The sequence below is a fragment of the Anabrus simplex genome, chromosome 1, assembly GCF_040414725.1.
Source record: "Anabrus simplex isolate iqAnaSimp1 chromosome 1, ASM4041472v1, whole genome shotgun sequence".
Lineage (NCBI taxonomy): Eukaryota > Metazoa > Arthropoda > Insecta > Orthoptera > Tettigoniidae > Anabrus > Anabrus simplex.
Genome location: NC_090265.1, coordinates 1,236,769,927 through 1,236,788,272, shown reverse-complemented (window position 1 = coordinate 1,236,788,272; position 18,346 = coordinate 1,236,769,927).

Genomic DNA, 18,346 nt, shown 5'->3' with positions numbered 1-18,346 from the left:
AATAGCCAGTTTGAATCTCAGCTATTAACACGGCGAGACAGTTATCATTGCAACGCCTTATTTTCGTATGAAAAAATTATTTTAAGTATGAGTCGGCTCGACGGGTAAGCGATGCATTTATTCAACAATTTCCTGTAGAAGTGCCACCTTCATGAGCACAGATCTACGTAAATGTAAATAAATTTGAAGCTATTGGCTCTTCTTCTTTTTCTTTATCTGTTTACCCTCCAAGGTAGGTTTTCTCCTCGGACTCAGCGAGGGATCCCACCTCTACCGCCTCAAGGGCAGTGTCCTGGAGCTTCAGGCTTTGGGTCGGAGGATACAACTGGGGAGGATGACCAGTACCTCGCCCAGGCTGCCTCATCTGCCATGTTGAACAGTGGCCTTCCGAGGGGATTGGAAGATTGGAAGGGATAGACAAGGAAGAGGGAAGGAAGGGGCCGTGGCCACTCCTAGAGACTCGGGTTCGTTTCCCGGCTCTGCCACGAAATTTGAAAAGTGGTACGAGGGCTGGAACGGGGTCCATTCATGCTCGGAAGGTCAAGTGAGTAGAGGGGGGTTCGATTCCCTCCCCAGTCATCGTCGAAGTAGTATTCCGTGGTTTCCCACTTCACCTCCAGGCGAATGCCGGGATGCTTCCTAAGGCAACGGCCGCTTCCTTTCCTCTTCCTTGTATATCCCTTCCAATTTTCCCATCCCCGCACAAGGGCTCTGTTCAGCATAGCAGGTGAAGCTGCCTGGGCGAGGTATTGGTTCTACTCCCCAGTTGTATCTCCCGACCCAAAGTCTGACGCTCCAGGACACTGGCGTTGAGGCGGTAGAGGTGGGACCCTTCGCTGAGTCCGAGGGTAAAACTAACCCTGGAGAGTAAACGGGTTAAGAAAGAAAGAAGACTTTCAAATGAATGAATTAATTAAGAATGGTAACTTTCGAGAAAATGGCATCTTGTGCAGAAGTGAAAGTTCCTATATAAATTTCAATCACGATACATCATGTGCTAAAATTCTGACTGGTAGTTCAGTAAAATTTGATCCGTCACCATCTACACAGGGGTAGTCGCCGTTACCAATTTCTTCTAAATAATCAGCGAATTCCATTTCTTCAATTTTTGTGGTTTTCTCCGCATATTTTAATGTAAGCGGCGTATTTGGAAGAATATTCAAAGAGGAGGGCATTTAATACAATTATAAATAATTGTTTGGTGATAAGCAAAACGGGCAAAACTTTTTTGTGGAAGCTCCCCCAAGATTTTTTTTTCCTCCAGAAGGAATGTAATGTCGTTACCTATGACATGTTTTAGAAGACGATTCACACACACAAATGAATGACTGTTTGCCATTGGAGCTGTATCCCGTACTGAGCCGTGGTAATCGAATATCGCCAACTGCTTTGGAATTTAATTTTAATCCAGACACCGAACTCTTATTTAAATTTAGAGAAATTTTGAATGTAACGTGCGCTGTTCAACTGCTGGGAAGCAAAACAGAGACTATTCCTATCCACGAAGTGCAACTGAATATTAAGACGCCTGACTGCGCGTGTACCTACTTTCTTCTACCTCCCCTATTGTGCCACCTGTTCAGCGCTCTCACGGTTCAGGCGGCGTAGAATACAGGTGAGCGCATTGACCAATAAGAATGCTATATTTTCTTTAATAATTTAAAAATGTTCCGCCTCTGTGGTGTAGTGGTTAGTGTGTTCAGTTGCCACCCCCAGAGGCCCGGCTTCGATTCTCGGTTCTGCCACGAAATTTGAAAAGTTGTATGAGGGCTGGAATGGGGCCCACTCAGCCTCGGGAGGTCAACTGAGTAGAGTTGGGTTTGATTCCCTCTTCAGCCATTCTAGAAGTGGTTTTCCGTGGTTCCCCACTTCTCCTCCAGGCAAATGCTGGGATGGTACCTAACTTAAGGCCACGGCCGCATCTTTCCCTCTTCCTTGCCTGCCCCATCCAATCTTCCCATCCCTCCACAAGGCCCCTGTTCACCATAGCAGGTGAAGCCGCCTGGGCGAGGTACTGGTCATCCTCCCCAGCTGTATTCCCCGACCCAAAGTCTGAAGCTCCAGGACACTGCCCTTAAGGTGGTAGAGGTGAGATCCCTCGCTGAGTTCGAGGTAAAAGCCAATCCTGTAAGGTAAACATTAAGAGAGAAAGAAAGAATTTAAAAATATACGGCAGTACATTTTTATGCTTGTAAAGACACTCTGCAATCTACAGGCCAAGAGCTTTCGTCAGAATGCTGTACGATGTCAGTCGGTTCAGCCGTTCTCTCAAAATCGATGTAACAGAAATCAGCCTAGTGTTTTAAATACATAGATAGATTACATCTACTTCTTTATTATCCACTTCAATAGGCTATACTTTTGCCTAATACATTTGTTTCTAAATTTTCAACTTCCTGACGGGGATTCGCATTCATATTCCTCAGATGAACCAAGGACGCCATTATCACCTCATAACCCATCAGTGCCATCTGAAATATTGAGCAGCATGTGTCCTGAATAATCAAGTCCTATGATTGATGCTTCATCAGCATGGCATATTTTGAGTATCTTGCGTGTAAACAGCCGCTCCAGTGTTCCACTTAGCCTTGTTCTCACCTAGCCTTCCCAACTGCATTAAGTAAACTAAATTTTCCACTCACGGAGATTGGATGTTGTGAAATCTCTCGCATGGAGTTATCCAGTGCTCTAGATTGATGGGGCGTTAAAAAAGCAATTACACTAGCGGGAGCGTTTCAGATGACAATACGCTGCTACCTAAATCATCAATCTTACTTAAGGACACATCCACGGAATTTCCTACCTGTTACAAGCACAGCTCCCCTAGCTGAGTATGACGTAGCTTCTAGTTAATTGTTCCTCTTGTGAGTGGAGACAGTATAGTACACCCATGGTATCCCCTGCCGGTCGAAAGGGGCGACTAAGTGGGGTACCCCTGGGGATTCTGAACTTGGGAGCGTGAGCTTGCAACCGCCGTGCCCCTATCTGAGTCCGATATTACATCCACATTCTTGTGCCAGGGTCTTCATTTTTATCTTTCCTACCCGACCTCACTTGGTCAGCTGTTGGTCTCTTCCAACTCTGACGGTATTAGGTTTGCGAGGCCTGTTATATCGTCCATTTTCACACCCTTCTTGACCCTCCCTTTTCCTTTGCCGACACGTTCATTCTTCGAAGAGTTGGATCTTTTCTTTTTCGCTTTCTGATTACTGTTAAGAGGCAATGATTGCGTCGTTGTACTTCCCCTGACACCGTCCAGAATATGCAACAAGGGATACGTCCGTTACCCATATAGAGCCCAGGATGTTTCCTGCGCCTGCGTAGACGGCAGTTACTTGGCCGGATGGTCTGATCAGCGTGACGACTTGGTCTCTTATACTAGACAGACTTGTCCTCATAAGCCTGAATGAACCCATTCGAACTTTCAAACCAGGATTAGAATCCTTGCACAATCCTCTAACCGTGATGGTAGCACTGTAGTATCGACCTGGTAAAAACTTAGGAGGGATTATTTTAAATATTGGCCAATCAGTTAAAATAAAATAATCTGCCTACATGTCTCAGTGGTCAACGTAGCAATTTTTTGTTTTTGGAGGGTCTCGGATTCGCTTCCCGATCAACCGGGGATTTTAGCCGCGTCTGGTTAATTCATTTCACACGGGCACAGGGTGTTTGTGCTTGTGTTAACACACGTATTAGTAAGTACAACCCTCCACATAGGGACCGCGTGGAGCCAGGACGAGCACACGCCCGTAAAACTGTGCAAATCTACATCCAGCAAATTGCGAACAGGTCAGGAAGAAGAGAAGAAGAAAGGTTAAAATAAGAAACACTACAAAACTAGTCATGGCAGGTTATTATTAGCTCTATACATATAGAACTCGTCCTCCACTCGGGTTGTTCATTACCCCTAGTAGCTCTGAAATTGGGAGCGTGGGCCGGCGACCATAGGGCACCTAGTTGAGTCTACTATTGTCTCCACTTACTTGTGCCGCCTCTCTTTTTTTTTACGTAGTACCGACACAGATAGGTCTTAGGAATGTGCTAGGAGTAGGAAGGAAGTGACCGTGGCTTGACATCTACCTGGTGTGAAAATGGGAAACCACGGAAGACCATCTTTAGGGCTGCTGGCATTCGGGTTCGAACTCACTATTTCTCAAATGCAAGGCGCCAGCCTTCACACGCTCGTCTTTTGTAACTTTGTCAACTCTTGTTCTCTTCCGACCTCGGCGGTGTTAAGTTCGTGAGGCCTAGGGAGTTTTGTTTTCGAACGCCCTTCGTGATCCTTACCTTTCTTTGGCGAACGTCCTCGTTATTAGAGAGCCTCCGTGGCTCAGACGGCAGGGCGTCATGCCATGTCACGCCATGTGAGATTTGTGCTGGACAAAGCGGAGGTCGGACAGGTTTTTCTCCGGGTACTCCGGTTTTCCCTGTCATCTTTCATTCCAGCAACATTCTCCATTCCCATTTCATAGCATCTGAAAATGAAAACCTACAACCTGTTTTCCAGTCATTGAGCAGGTCAGGGATGAAATGAAATGAATCTTATATAGGCTATTAGTACGATGGGGTCGCCACTCCCAAAGTGATTAATTAATGAGTGATAGATGTTATGAAATGAGAATGGACAGTTTTGCTGGAATGAAAGATGACAGGGAAAACCCGAGTACCCGGAGAAAAACCTGTCCCGCCTCCGTTTTGTCCAGCACAAATCTCACATGGAGTGACCGGGATTTGAACCACTGTATCCAGCGGTGAGAGGCCGACGCGCTGCCGCCTGAGCCACGGAGGTTCATAGCATCTATCAGTCATTAATAAATCACTTTGGGAGCGGCGACCCCATCGTACTGATAGCCTATATCTGCTTCATTCATTCCATCCCTGACCCGGTGAAAACAGGTTGTAGGTTTTCGTTTTCCTCGTTATTAGAAAGGTCGGACTTTTTCCTTTTAGAATTCTGATTCGTGTTAAGAAGGAGTGGTTTGCCTATTTGTAGTTCCTCTTCAAACAATAATCACAGGAGTTACAGGAACTTAACATGCCTACCTTCAGAGACCACTCAAATACGCAAATCGCTTTCCCTTTCGAGGTTGGATATAACTTGTGTTGTCCATTGAACAGCTGTGTATCTGAGCTGATGAGAGTCTCGCTGTCTGCTTCGATGGTTATCTAATGAACAGTAAAGCCAGTCCGTATTTAACAGTAAGAGCCATGTTGAAAAACGTGCTGTTTTGTCTAATTTTGGACCCAACTTATGCGCCACTTAATATCGGAACTACTGTATATGCAATACATGATTTAAAAAATTGCATTATTTCCCTCTGCTTACCCTAGTTATTTCTGAGGTCACTGGAACCGCTCAGGCTCATTTTGGTTTTGGACGCTGTTTAAGCTCGGATGTCATTCCTGACGCCACGTGGTTTTTTCGAGATGAAAGTAGGCCTATCAACCCAGGATTCGAACCTCACCCTTCCGGGTAGGAAACCAGCAGCTCAGCCATAGAGTTAATTCCCCGCCCCCACATTTCTTAAGAAACAATTTATGGAAAGATAAGTACAATAGTAAATTGTATGCTGTAAAAGTAAAGAGAAATGCGATGAATCCCAGATATACATATATAGCTTTTATATACGTCTGCCCGCTTTGCTGATTGATCAGCGTACTGGCCTGCGGTTCAGAGGACCTTGAGTTTGATTCTTGAATGGGCCGATTATTTTCCTTGCATATGGTCAATTCCTCTGGAGCGGGGACTGGTGTTTATGTTCGTCTTAATACACTTCTCTTCGTCTACACCAGAGGTGCTCACGCGGGGCATTTCGTCCCGCGAGCACACAGCATTGTGAGCGGGCGGGCAAGCAGACGATAAAAATGTCGTATGGCTTTTAGTGCCGGGATATCCCAGAACGGGTTCGGCTCGCCAGGTGCAGGTCTTTCTATGTGATACCCGTAGGCGACCTACGCGTCGTGATGAGGATGAAATGATGATGAAGACAACACATACACCCAGCCCCCGTGCCATTGGAATTAAACAATTAAGGTTAAAATCCCCGACCCGACCGGGAATCAAACGCGGGACCCTCTGAACCGAAGGCCAGTACGCTGACCGTTCAGCCAACGAGTCGGACAAGCAGACGATGAACGTATGCTATTCAGACACAGTGACGTTATGATTACGTCACAGGCCTTGAAGGCGGGGAGAAGTTCTCCCAGTCACTCTCGATACGCGAGTTTGAAATGGAGGCAGAAAATAATGAAGGAAAGAGGGCAGAAATCCACGTCATTTTCTAGCTAGTGGCTTTACGTCGCACCGACACAGATAAGTCTTATGGTGACGATGCGATAGGAAAAGCCTGGGAATTGGAAGGAAGCGACCGTGGCCTTAATTAAGGTACAGCCCCAGCATTTGCCTGGTGTGAAAATGGGAATCCACGGAAAACTATCTTCAGGGCTACCGACAGTGGGATTCGAACCACTATCTTCTGGATGCAAGTTCACAGTCGCGCGCTCCTAACCGCACGGCCAACTCGCCCGGTACATGTCATTTCCAATTTACGTTGTAAGAAATAAATTATTCCTGTTCATTGCAGTGTATGTATTTTGACTGGATACAAAAAAACGAGTTACGCCTACAACCTCAAATATTTTTGTACTGTACGTAACAAATTATAATTTTCACTATTTTATTTTTATATTATATTTTAAGAGGAGCTTCTTATATCAGAAGGAGTTAAGATGAGCTATGGCTTGTGGTTTCTTGAGTTTAAATTATCTGATAAACTCACCAATAATTCAGTCATGCTTAACGGGAATAACATTAGTTAGGTTATTTATTTGAAGACATAATGTACACATATACACGTATTCGGTAGATGTATTTACATTATTGTTCTTTAATCTTGGGTAGTAAATAGAGATGAAACTCCTCGCCATTACCATCGGGCGCCTGATAAGTTAAATACTACTTTCAGAAATTCAGTGAAGAGACAAAGGCACATATCACTATAACACTGTACAAAATCAAGCAATGAACTTGTTGAATTATGTAAATATATTACGTTTCGCTGAATGAATAACGGGAATGTTATGTTTTTAAATGGAAATACTACCAGGTCACTGGAGTCCTCTGTGATAAAAAGATGCCTCAATATCTAAAGGCAAAAGTTTATAAGAGTGTGGTACGGCCAGCAGCGATCTATGGGACTGAATGTCGACCCATGACGAAACAACAGGAGCAAATGTTGACAACCATGGAGATGAAGATGCTTCGATGGTCCAAGGGGCTGACCCGATGTGACCACATAAGGAACACGGACGTCCGGCAAAGGTTTGGTGTCGCGCCCATCATAGACAAAGTGAGGGAAGCCCGTCTCCGCTGGTACGGCCACGTCATGAGAAAACAGGACGACTCAGTTGCCTAAACAGCTCTCCACATCAACGCAGAGGGAACAAGACCACGAGGAAGACCGGCAAAGAGATGGACTGACAACATCAGGGCAGACATGCACAGTGTTGGCTTAACACCAGAAGATGTCAACGACAGACAGAAATGGAGGAGATGTAGCAAAGCAGCAGACCCTGCAAGTCGGGATTAATGCTAAGAAAGAGAGACTATCAGTCCCGCCCAATGAATCGTAAATCGTAGCTTGTATGCTTAAACCCTGCATCTTTGTAAATTGTAACACAAAAATTATAACGTGTTACGTTTCTTTGAATGCATAAATATAAGAAAAGAAAATTGACTGTTTATATCGAACGCAGTATAAATCAAACGGGAATATTTTGAAAAGGTCGGTTTTCTTGCGATTATAGGGTACTTTCGTTAATACTATTGCCCCAATCAGCATTTTTTTTGAGTAGTGGAGGAGAGCTTCGTAGACACAACCGAACGTCACTGCTCCATTTTCCTGCAAAGTGTGTTCGCTCTCTCGCTTCTCTGTGACGTATGCTTGCTACGTAAGCTGCCCGCATTTAGGTCGGGCCAGCCCGACCGCACTGGGATAACCTCAACGGGCGCCGAGCTGAGCACCTCTGATCTACACACAACATACCACACTAGCAACCACCACAGAAAAACTTAAAAGAGAACACATCCCTAGTCATGGGGTTGGCGTCAGGAAGATCATCCGACTGTAAAATGGGGTCAAATCTCCTTTAAGTATCGACCCCAGTACATTGGGGAAAGGTAAGACAGAAGAAGTAACTTTTATAAATACCATGACCAGACAAGTAAATGAACAAGTTGAGCAACGCCTGCAAACTTCGACGACAGTGGGTTGTTGAAAGTCCGTATTTATTTATTTATTTGTATCAGAAGCATCAATACTATAAATACATATATATTCTTACTGAATTATCTACATTATATACAAAGTCACGTCCGCCTCTGTGGTGTAGTGGTTACCGTGATTAGGTGCCACCCCCGGAGGCCCGGGTTCGATTCCCGGCTCTGCCACGAAATTTGAAAAGTGGTACGAGGGCTGGAACGGGGTCCACTCAGCCTCGAGAGGTCAACTGAGTAGAGGTGGGTTCGATTCCCAGCTCAGCCATCCTGGAAGTGGTTTTCCGTGGTTTCCCACTTCTCCTCCAGGCGAATGCCGGGATGGTCCCTAACTTAAGGCCACGGCCGCTTCCTTCCCTCTTCCTTGCCTATCCCTTCCACTCTTCCCATCCCTCCACAAGGCCCCTGTTCAGCATAGCAGGTGAGGCCGCCTGGGCGAGGTACTGATCATACTCCCCAGTTGTATCCCCGACCAAGAGTCTGAAGCTCCAGGACACTGCCCTTGAGGCGGTAGAGGTGGGATCCCTCGCTCAGTCCGAGGGAAAAACCGAACCTGGAGAGTAAACAGATGATGATGATGATGATATACAAAGTCACACTTATAAGAAAAAGTCTACACTACTTTTGCCCAGAAATTGGCGACATCCAGTGCATTTTCTGTTGCCTGAAGTAGATCTTGTACTGTGCTTGTACACTGCAACAAATGAGACGTCGTCTGGATTGCACCACACTCACACAATGATGACTCGATGTTAAAACCCCACTTCTGCAGGTTGCTTTTACATCTTGTCACGCCTTCCCGTAATCTGTTCAGTGATCTCCAAGTACTCCATTTCTCCATGTGACCAGGTGGCAATTCTTCACTTGGTGTCAACCATTCTTCGGAGCGAGTGCAGCTTGCGCGCCACGTATCAATTCGGGATTGCTGAGGTGTCCCATTAAGAGCCTGTGTTGTTCTGAGGAAACTTTTCCTTGATTTCAGTCATGGAGTAACTGGCCTGTATCCATACAGAGGGTGAGCTTCAGATGTTTCCGCCTTCTTCCTCTCGCTTTTTGCTGCAACCTCTCGACGGATATCAGGAGGGGCAATACCAGCAAGACTATACAATTTGTTCAACGGAGTAGGTTTTACACAGCCGGTAATGATGCGACAGGGCAACATCTACCTTCCTGGCATGACTTGCCTTGTACCGTTATGAGTAGACTATTTAAACATCTTTGGACCATTCAATGGATATTGCTTGGCAGTATAAATGCCTCGGTATAATTCCTTCCAAAAGGACCAACTTTTATCCCGTAAGTAAAATTGAAGTGATCCTTTTGTTGATCAGCAATAGAGCACCGGTAATATCATAGTACAATCGTCTGGAACATGTTGGGATGCTCTCATATATAGACAACAGAGGCCGTCGAATAATCCATTCAACACACCATGTACAAATCTGGTATTTACATTATCTCCAGTGACACACTCAGTGTTTACCCAACAAAATTAATTAAAACTCTCGAGTAGGTCGTCCAATGAAGGTCCAGTTTCTCTTCCAACTGTGGGATAAAACTGTACGTCGAAATTGGCATGCGGATAAACAACGTCAAATTAAAATTCATGCACATGGTAGCTGACACCGTATGATTTCATATACAATACTTGAAGATAAGGGGCATGACTGGCTCATTTGCTTGGCTGCAGAATTTCCACTAGATGTCTGAAGTTGGAATTCCGTTCGATCATCAAAGCTGGAATTTGAAAAATCAGGTGGCAACGGGAAGGTCATCCGGTGAAAGCCAAATTGAGCTAGGGTGGCTCCAGCGACTCCAGTAACACCTGGGATAGGCTGAAGATTCTCTTTTAATATTTTAAGTTAAAAAGATATCTCTATTATTATTATTATTATTATTATTATTATTATTATTATTATTATTATTATTATTATTATTATTATTATTATTATTATTATTATTATTCGTTCGTTCGTTCGTAATCTGTTTACCCTCCAGGGTCCGTTTTTCCCTCGGACTCAGCAAGGGATCCCACCTCTACCGCCTCAAGGGCAGTGTCCTGGAGATTCAGACTTTGGGTCGGGGATACAACTGGGGAGAATGACCAGTACCTCGCCCAGGCGGCCTCGCCTGCCATGCTGAACAGGGGTCTTGTGGAGGAATGGGAAGATTGAATGGGACAGGCAAGGAAGAGGGAAGAAAGCGGCCGTGGCCTTAAGTTAGGTACCATCCCGGCATTTGCCTGGAAACCACGGAAAACCACTTCTAGGATGGCTGAGGTGGGAATCGAGGCTGAGTGGACCCCGTTCCAGCCCTCGTACCACTTTTCAAATTTCGTGGCAGAGCCGGGAATCGAACCCGGACCTCCGGGGGTGGCAGCTAATCACGCTAACCACTACACCACAGAGGCGGATCATTATTATTATTAAACCAAAAAATTATAATTCAGTAATAATAATAGTAATAATGATGATGAGGCTTTGCCATATTACAATCTCTTTTTCCTTCTACAGTGTACTTTACGTCACATCATCGCGGATACAGTAGGTCTTATGGCGACGATGGGATAGGAATGGGAAGTAAGCGTTTGTAGCCTTAATTAAGGTATCCCAGCATTTGCCTGGTGTGAAAATGGGGAAACCACGGATACCCATCTTCAGGGCTGCCGAAAGGGGGAGGGGGGTTCGAACCCACTATCTATCGAACGCAAGCTCACAGCTCCGCTCCCCTAACCGCACGGCCAAGTCGCTCGATTATATCAATCTTGACAGACGTCGCATTTCCTTAATATTGCTAATTAAGTCCAAGAAGGTTCTATCGCATTCTGGGCACTCTGGAATGCCAACTGACCGCATCGGCATTCAATCCCGAAACGTTGAAAACAGGACACAAGCGCGTGAACAAGTATACTATAGAACCGCCGCCTTATGTGTACCAGGTAAACAAAGGCATTATTAAATTTCCCTCCTGTATAATTTGTTATCTGATCCTTTGCTGCAAACGCAGTAGGACGTCGTTATTAGCTCCTCCCGTGGCGCTAGACGACACGACGCACGGTTAATCGAGAGAGTGGTAAATGAATCATGTAAGTTAAGTCATATTTTGTGAAGGTGGGGTCACAGGTAGATTTTAGCGCTGGCACAGTTTGCGACACGGCTGGAATGTGTGGAACTGAGCCAATGTTTCACGCTTGCCTCCCGCTCGAACCCAGCCTTGGTCATGGATATTTATGTTGTCTAGTAACTTCGGCTCACTGGATTAATGTGCCAGGTTTTTCCAATAAGTGGTTACAACACACTTCATCAGAGAGCATCTTGGGTGAAGTCCATCAGGCTGCACTCTAAGCTTGTTGAACTTAATATTTTAGCTTTCATGGCCACATTGTACTTCAAACATACGTTGCACCTTATTATATCGGTTTGAGTATATACAAGGTGTTTTGAATAAAAGGTTCCAGAATATAGAAAGGGGCTAGTAGCCTATGCATCAAAACAAGAACGAAATCCCTACATTATATATTTACCATATTTATTTATCACCGAGCTCGATAGCTGCAGTCGCTTAAGTGCAGCCACTATCCAGTATTCGGGAGATAGTGGGTTCGAGCCCAGCCCCACTGTCGGCAGCCCTGAAGATGGTTTTCCGTGGTTTCCCATTTTCACACCAGGAAAATGCTGGGGCTGTACCTTAAATAAGGCCACGGCCGCTTCCTTAACACTTCTAGCCCTTTCCTGTCCCATCGTCGCCATAAGACCTAACTGTGTCAGTGCGACGTAAAACAACTTGCAAAGAAAAAAAATTATCGTATGGCTTTTAGTGCCGGGAGTGTCCGAGAACATGCTCGGCTGGCCTTGTGCAGGTCTTTCTATGTGACGCCCATAAGTGACCTGAGCGTCTGGATGTGGGATGATGATAAAGAGGTAAGAAGAGGGTACACGCGGTGTCAGCACATAGCCTATTCTTGTCGAATAACACCAAGAGGGCAGCTCAGGGCTTAAGGTCTCCATCCGATGGATAAACCACTATCAACATTGGCATGTGCCCTCACTCTGTATGAACACTAGGGAGAGATTTGCTTTTGGCACGCAATCTAATGATTAAACATTGTATATCGCCAGCTACCCTATCCCACCGGCCAACATTATGTTGGTGAATTTTTTCCACCAACAGGACTCGAACCGGCTATCCACGGTGTCAGAACATATAGACCTGACGCCTCAACTATCATGGCCATCAGGCGGGCAAAAGTCCTACAAACAAACTCCGATTCAACAGGTACGAAACTAACTTATCGACTGGTATAGTAATACTGGTCCGCCTCTGTGGTGTAGTGGTTAGCGTGATTAGCTGCCACCCCCGGAGGCCCGGGTTCGATTCCCGGCTCTGCCACGAAATTTGAAAAGTGGTACGAGGGCTGGAACGGGGTCCACTCAGCCTCGGGAGGTCAACTGAGTAGAGGTGGCTTCGATTCCCACCTCAGCCATCCTCGAAGTGGTTTTCCGTGGTTTCCCACTTCTCCTCCAGGCGAATGCCGGGATGGTACCTAACTTAAGGCCACGGCCGCTTCCTTCCCTCTTCCTTGTCTATCCCTTCCAGTCTTCCCATCCCTCCACAAGGCCCCTGTTCAGCATAGCAGGTGAGGCCGCCTGGGCGAGGTACTGGTCATACTCCCCAGTTGTATCCCCCGACCAAGAGTCTGAAGCTCCAGGACACTGCCCTTGAGGCGGTTGAGGTGGGATCCCTCGCTCAGTCCGAGGGAAAAACCGAACCTGGAGGGTAAACAGATGATGATGATGATGATGATAGTAATACTGTAGAGTGAAATAAGTATACTACAATGAACTCGGTGTATGTTTATATTTTTCAAAGATACTCCCTTTATGAACGCGAATCATCACGGAATCTCGGATACTGTAGCTTAATTTTAACTACATTGCTTTTCCAAGTTTTAATACCTTCTGAGTCTAAGAGAGAAGATAATTTAAATTTAATGGCACACTTTCGTGAACACTCGTCTTTCTGCATAACGTTTTACGAGTCTAGTACCAATATCTGACGTACTTCCAGCACTGACGACGAAGATGGATGATGTGAAATAAAACTGGCCCAGATGCTGACGTGAATCCGGCTATAAAATCTTTACGTGCTGTTCTTTTCATAGAAACAGTAGTAGTGGGACAGCAGGACGCCAGATCTCCTAGTGTCACTGGGTGGTCTGTCCTTGAAAGTTCATGAATTTCCGTTGTGAAGATAATAATAATGTTATATATATATAGCGGAGAACTTCTACACCAAAGGTCATAGTACGAAGATAAGTTGGAATTCAAGAGGACAAATTGTGGCTCAGGCGGCAGCGCGCCGGTCTCTCACCGCTGGGTTCCGTAGTTCAAACCCCGGTCACTCCATGTGAGATTTATGCTGGACAAGGCGGAGGCGGGACAGGTTTTTCTCCGCGTACTCCGGTTTTCCCTGTCATAATTCATTCCAGCAGCACTCTCCAATATAATTTCATTTCATCTGTCATTCATTAATCATTGCCCCAGAAAAGTGCGACAGGCTTCAGCAGCCGGCACAATTCCTATCCTCGCCGCTAGACGGGGGCCTCATTCATTCCATTCCTGACCCGGTTGAATGACTGGAAACAGGCTGTGGATTTTCATTCATTAAATTTATACGGAGGGGAATTACGGATTGAAATAATTTACCAAGGGAAATGTTCGATCAATTTCCAAGTTCTTTGACATCAAATAAGAAAGAACTGGGTAAAAAACTAATAAGAAATCTGCCATCTGGGTGACAGCACTAAATGTAGATCATTGATTGATTGATTGATTGATTGATTGATTGATTGATTGATTGATTGATTGATTGATTGATTGATTGATTGATTGATTGATTGATTGATTGATTGATTGATTGATTGATTGATTGGGGGTCTGTTATACAAGGGTTGCACCGGGTTGTAATAGCCCCACAATGTTGTTATTATTATTAGTAGTATTATTACTATTAAAAGGCCAGCACCGTGGTGTAGGAGTGCATGCTTGCCCCTTGCTCGAAGGCTCTGGGTTCAATTCCCAACTAATATTAGGGTATTAATTCTGGAATGCAGGCTGGAACGGGATTCACTCAACCTCATGAGACCAATTGACGAGTTGTCTGATATGAGAAGTACCAAACCCAGTCATACAAGCCAAATAATAGGCAGAGGATGTCGTGGTGACTACGTGCCAATCTTTTGCACGCGTGCCATCAGGATAGGCGGCAGTAGTTTTGACAGGCTAAGGTCCTTAATGGACTGGTATACCACGTGTTTTTATTATTATTATTATTATTATTATTATTATTATTATTGGGGGCGTGATTAGTTCAATGGCTTAGCTGCTGGTTTCCCACGTAGAAGGCCGAGGTCAGAATCCCATTCGATCCTGGGTTGAGGGTTTCATCTTAAACATCAGGTGGCGTCGAGAACGGCATCCGGCCTTTAATCCCCGGCCAAGACCAAAATGAACCTTGGTGGCTCCAGCGTATCCCAGAAACTATCGGGATAAGCTGAAGATAAAGAAAGAAAGGAAGAAAGAAAGGAGGAAGGAAGAATTTAGTAATAGTAGTAGTAGTAGTAGTAGTATTCTGAGGCCAATCATATTGCTCTTCTAAGGCTGACAACGTAGATATTAAGCACATGTTGCTCAGAAATCTCCACTATAATAGGAGACAGAAATAATAAAATGCAAGTTTCTTAACCATGCTGATGTATCGATTGTATGATGGACAGAGTGAAGCAATCAATTGAAACAACAGTGAATTTGGAATACAGTTGTAGTTGTTAATATTATTAGTTCAGTTACATTTACATATAAACATTAATTTCAGAATAATAATAAATCTCGTTGTCACATGAATTCTAAAATACATTTGCTTGACCCAGTTAGTCGTACGTTCTCTATCACTGTAGCCAACGAGTTATTTCTGTTCAGTAGAACTCGACATGATTTGCATCACAACAGCTTCTGTAGTACCTTCTCTCTGGAGTCTTCATGCATCCTATTCTTACCCTGCTTACAACTGGAGCATACCAAATATTATTAATTTATGTCTAACCGTGAAAGGAGAAATCAAGTACAGTATTTGATTTACGTCGCACTGACACAGATAGATATTATGGAGTTTATGGGGACAGCAAAGTGCTAGGAATGGGAGAATGGGAAAGGATCGACCGTGGCCTTGATTAAGGCATAGCCCCAATTATTATTATTATTATTATTATTATTATTATTATTATTATTATTATTATTATTATTATTATTATTACGGGGATATCCGTGGATCAGAAAGAGGTTAAAGAAGGTGCCGGGGTGAATGGGTCTATCTACAATATCAAAATTAATTTAAAACTTGAATTGAAGAAAATATTTCTTCAGAAAACAACAACTTAACAATTTTTCACTTAGTGAACATAACAACATGTCAGGTAAAAAAGCAATCTTGAAACGAGACTAGAAAAATCCAAGATCAGTGAATTTTACAGATTCTGGGCTTCAAGCCCCTAGTTTTACAATTCCAGAGATACCAGATCCAGTTTACAAAACTTTAATTAAAAATAAGGAATCATTAAGTCAAGGGCAGAAATCCCCTAATTCAAGAGCACTTACTCCTAAAATACAATATATAGCCTTCCAGAGGCACTCGTTAATCTTACAAAACTTTGGAAAAGAGCTAACAGGCTCTCAGTTTCTTACTGCCCACCCAAGGCAACGTTACATCAACATTTACAATTTACAATTTGAATTGGGTCTTTACACAGGGGTATCTAGTGCCCAACCTACAAGGGCCCGAACACAAACAATGGAGGCGTAAACTGCGCTCCCAGGTAATGAAAAATTAAAATTTACAGGGCTCTCGGCCTATGAAACAGGGGCTAATCCTAAGCTACTTGAGGTGGTGCGCATGGAAATAACTGTAATACATTACAGGAAAAAAAGGTTGCAAAATCGCAGACACCAAGATGAAGGGGAGCTCGAGAGGGTAACTCACTCTCTATCCCCGATTTACAATTAAAGATTTTATGAAGTTTTTACATAATCTAACGAAAGTTACATTTTAGAAAAGTAGGTTACATAGTTAAAGATTAGGAACTTCCCCTCAGATAACGTAGCGGAGACAGCAAGAAAGATAGAATTTTATTTGGCCATTACCTTATAGATGTTCTGGCTGCCGACGAAAGAGGCGCCCCGCCTCCTGCCTTAACACGCACACTTATAAGGACTGCGATCAATTGGCCAGGAAACAGGAAAAGCCGCAACTTATATACCCTCAGGGAAGGTTCGAGAGAATTCAAGACTAATCCAGACCCGCCCTCTCAACTTTTATTGGTGAATTCAAAGTGAACAAGAAATGCGGGATTGGTTAAAAATTAATTACAAAAATTTATGATTGGCTAAATTCAAACCTGTCGGAAAGAAAAAGACGTGTTGCCAACCCAAAAATAAATGAACATAGAGTCAGTTATGGACAACCTAGAAACACAAAACTTCTTTAAGTTATAAGTTCTTTCACCTTGCACCAGAGTGCATGATCAGAGCTTTTTGGTAGCGTCATCTGTGGAAAAATATCCAAACTTCATGATATATAGCAGAACAAAACAAAGAGAAATTCAATCAGTTTAGGAAACTACACAGTAACCAAATTACTTAATATATCAGTAGTGACATATTCTGATTAAGTTTCTAAGTTCATGTTGTATCAGTTTCCACTTTTGTTCGATAGAGGAGTTTCTTAAGGCGCTGATTTTGAATGAGCGGGGTAGAGGTGTACCTCCCGGTACAATTATTATTATTATTATTATTATTATTATTATTATTATTATTATTATTATTATTATTATTATTATTATTATTATTATGTACAAGTTGTTTTACGTCGTACCGACACAGATAGGTCTTATGGCAACGATGGAACAGGAAAGGGCTATGAGCGGAGAGTGGGGAGCAAGCGGCCGTGGCCTTAATTAAGGTACAACCCCAGCATTTGCCTGGTGTGAAAATAGGAAACGACGGAAAACCATCTTAAGAGCTGCCGACAGTTGGATTCGAACCCATTATTATTGTTATTATTATTATTTATCTTACTTACTTACTTACTTACTCACTCACTCACTCACTCACTCACTCACTTACTTACTTACTTACTTACTTACTTACTTACTCATTTTTACTTGTTACTGATCTAAATAAAAACCTATGCTAAAACCCTGCATTCTAATACTTTCGGGTTTGAAAAGAAGTGCAGCAAGCATGACATTAAAAAGCAGAATTTGTAAGAGAAAAGTGATTACAATTAAGAAGAAATCTGAGAACATTGTCTGTCAGATAGGAAATACAAAACTGGAGCGGGTAGATCATTTCAAGGATGTGTACCTATTCTCTCATAACGATAGTATATTAACCGAAATCGAACCAAGGTGCATGAACGTTCGCAATTGGGATCGACTGTATTCGGCAAGAGAAAAAAACCACTATCCGTCAAAACTATTTTACGTCAGTCTGTTTTCCGACGGAATTCGCTGAACGTAACTGAAATCTGGGTGAACAAGGGATAAACAGGTTTGTAAATAAATATAAATAAATAAATAAATAAAGATTACAGATCTCTTCATCTGGTTATAAGAGTATTAAGGGGTTACAGTAAGAATGTAAATGAGAGGGTATGTAAATCACTGGTAAGACCACAATATATTAGAGATTGGTTCCAATGTTTGGGACTCTCATCAGGATTACGTGATACGAGAACTGGAAAGATCCAAAGAAAAGCAGCACGATGTGTTCTGGGTGATATCCGAAAAAAAAATAGTAGAATTCCGAAAATGTTGCCAACTTTGGGCTAGGAAGACTTGGGAGTAAGGAGATGAGCTGCTTGACTAAGCGGGATGGTCCGACCGTCAGTGGAGAGATGGCGTGGAATGATATTAGTAGACGATTAAGGGTGACTTGCGTTTTTAAAAGTAGGAAAGATCATAACACGAAGACAAAGTTGAAATTTAAGACGACAAATTGGAGTAAATGTTCGTTT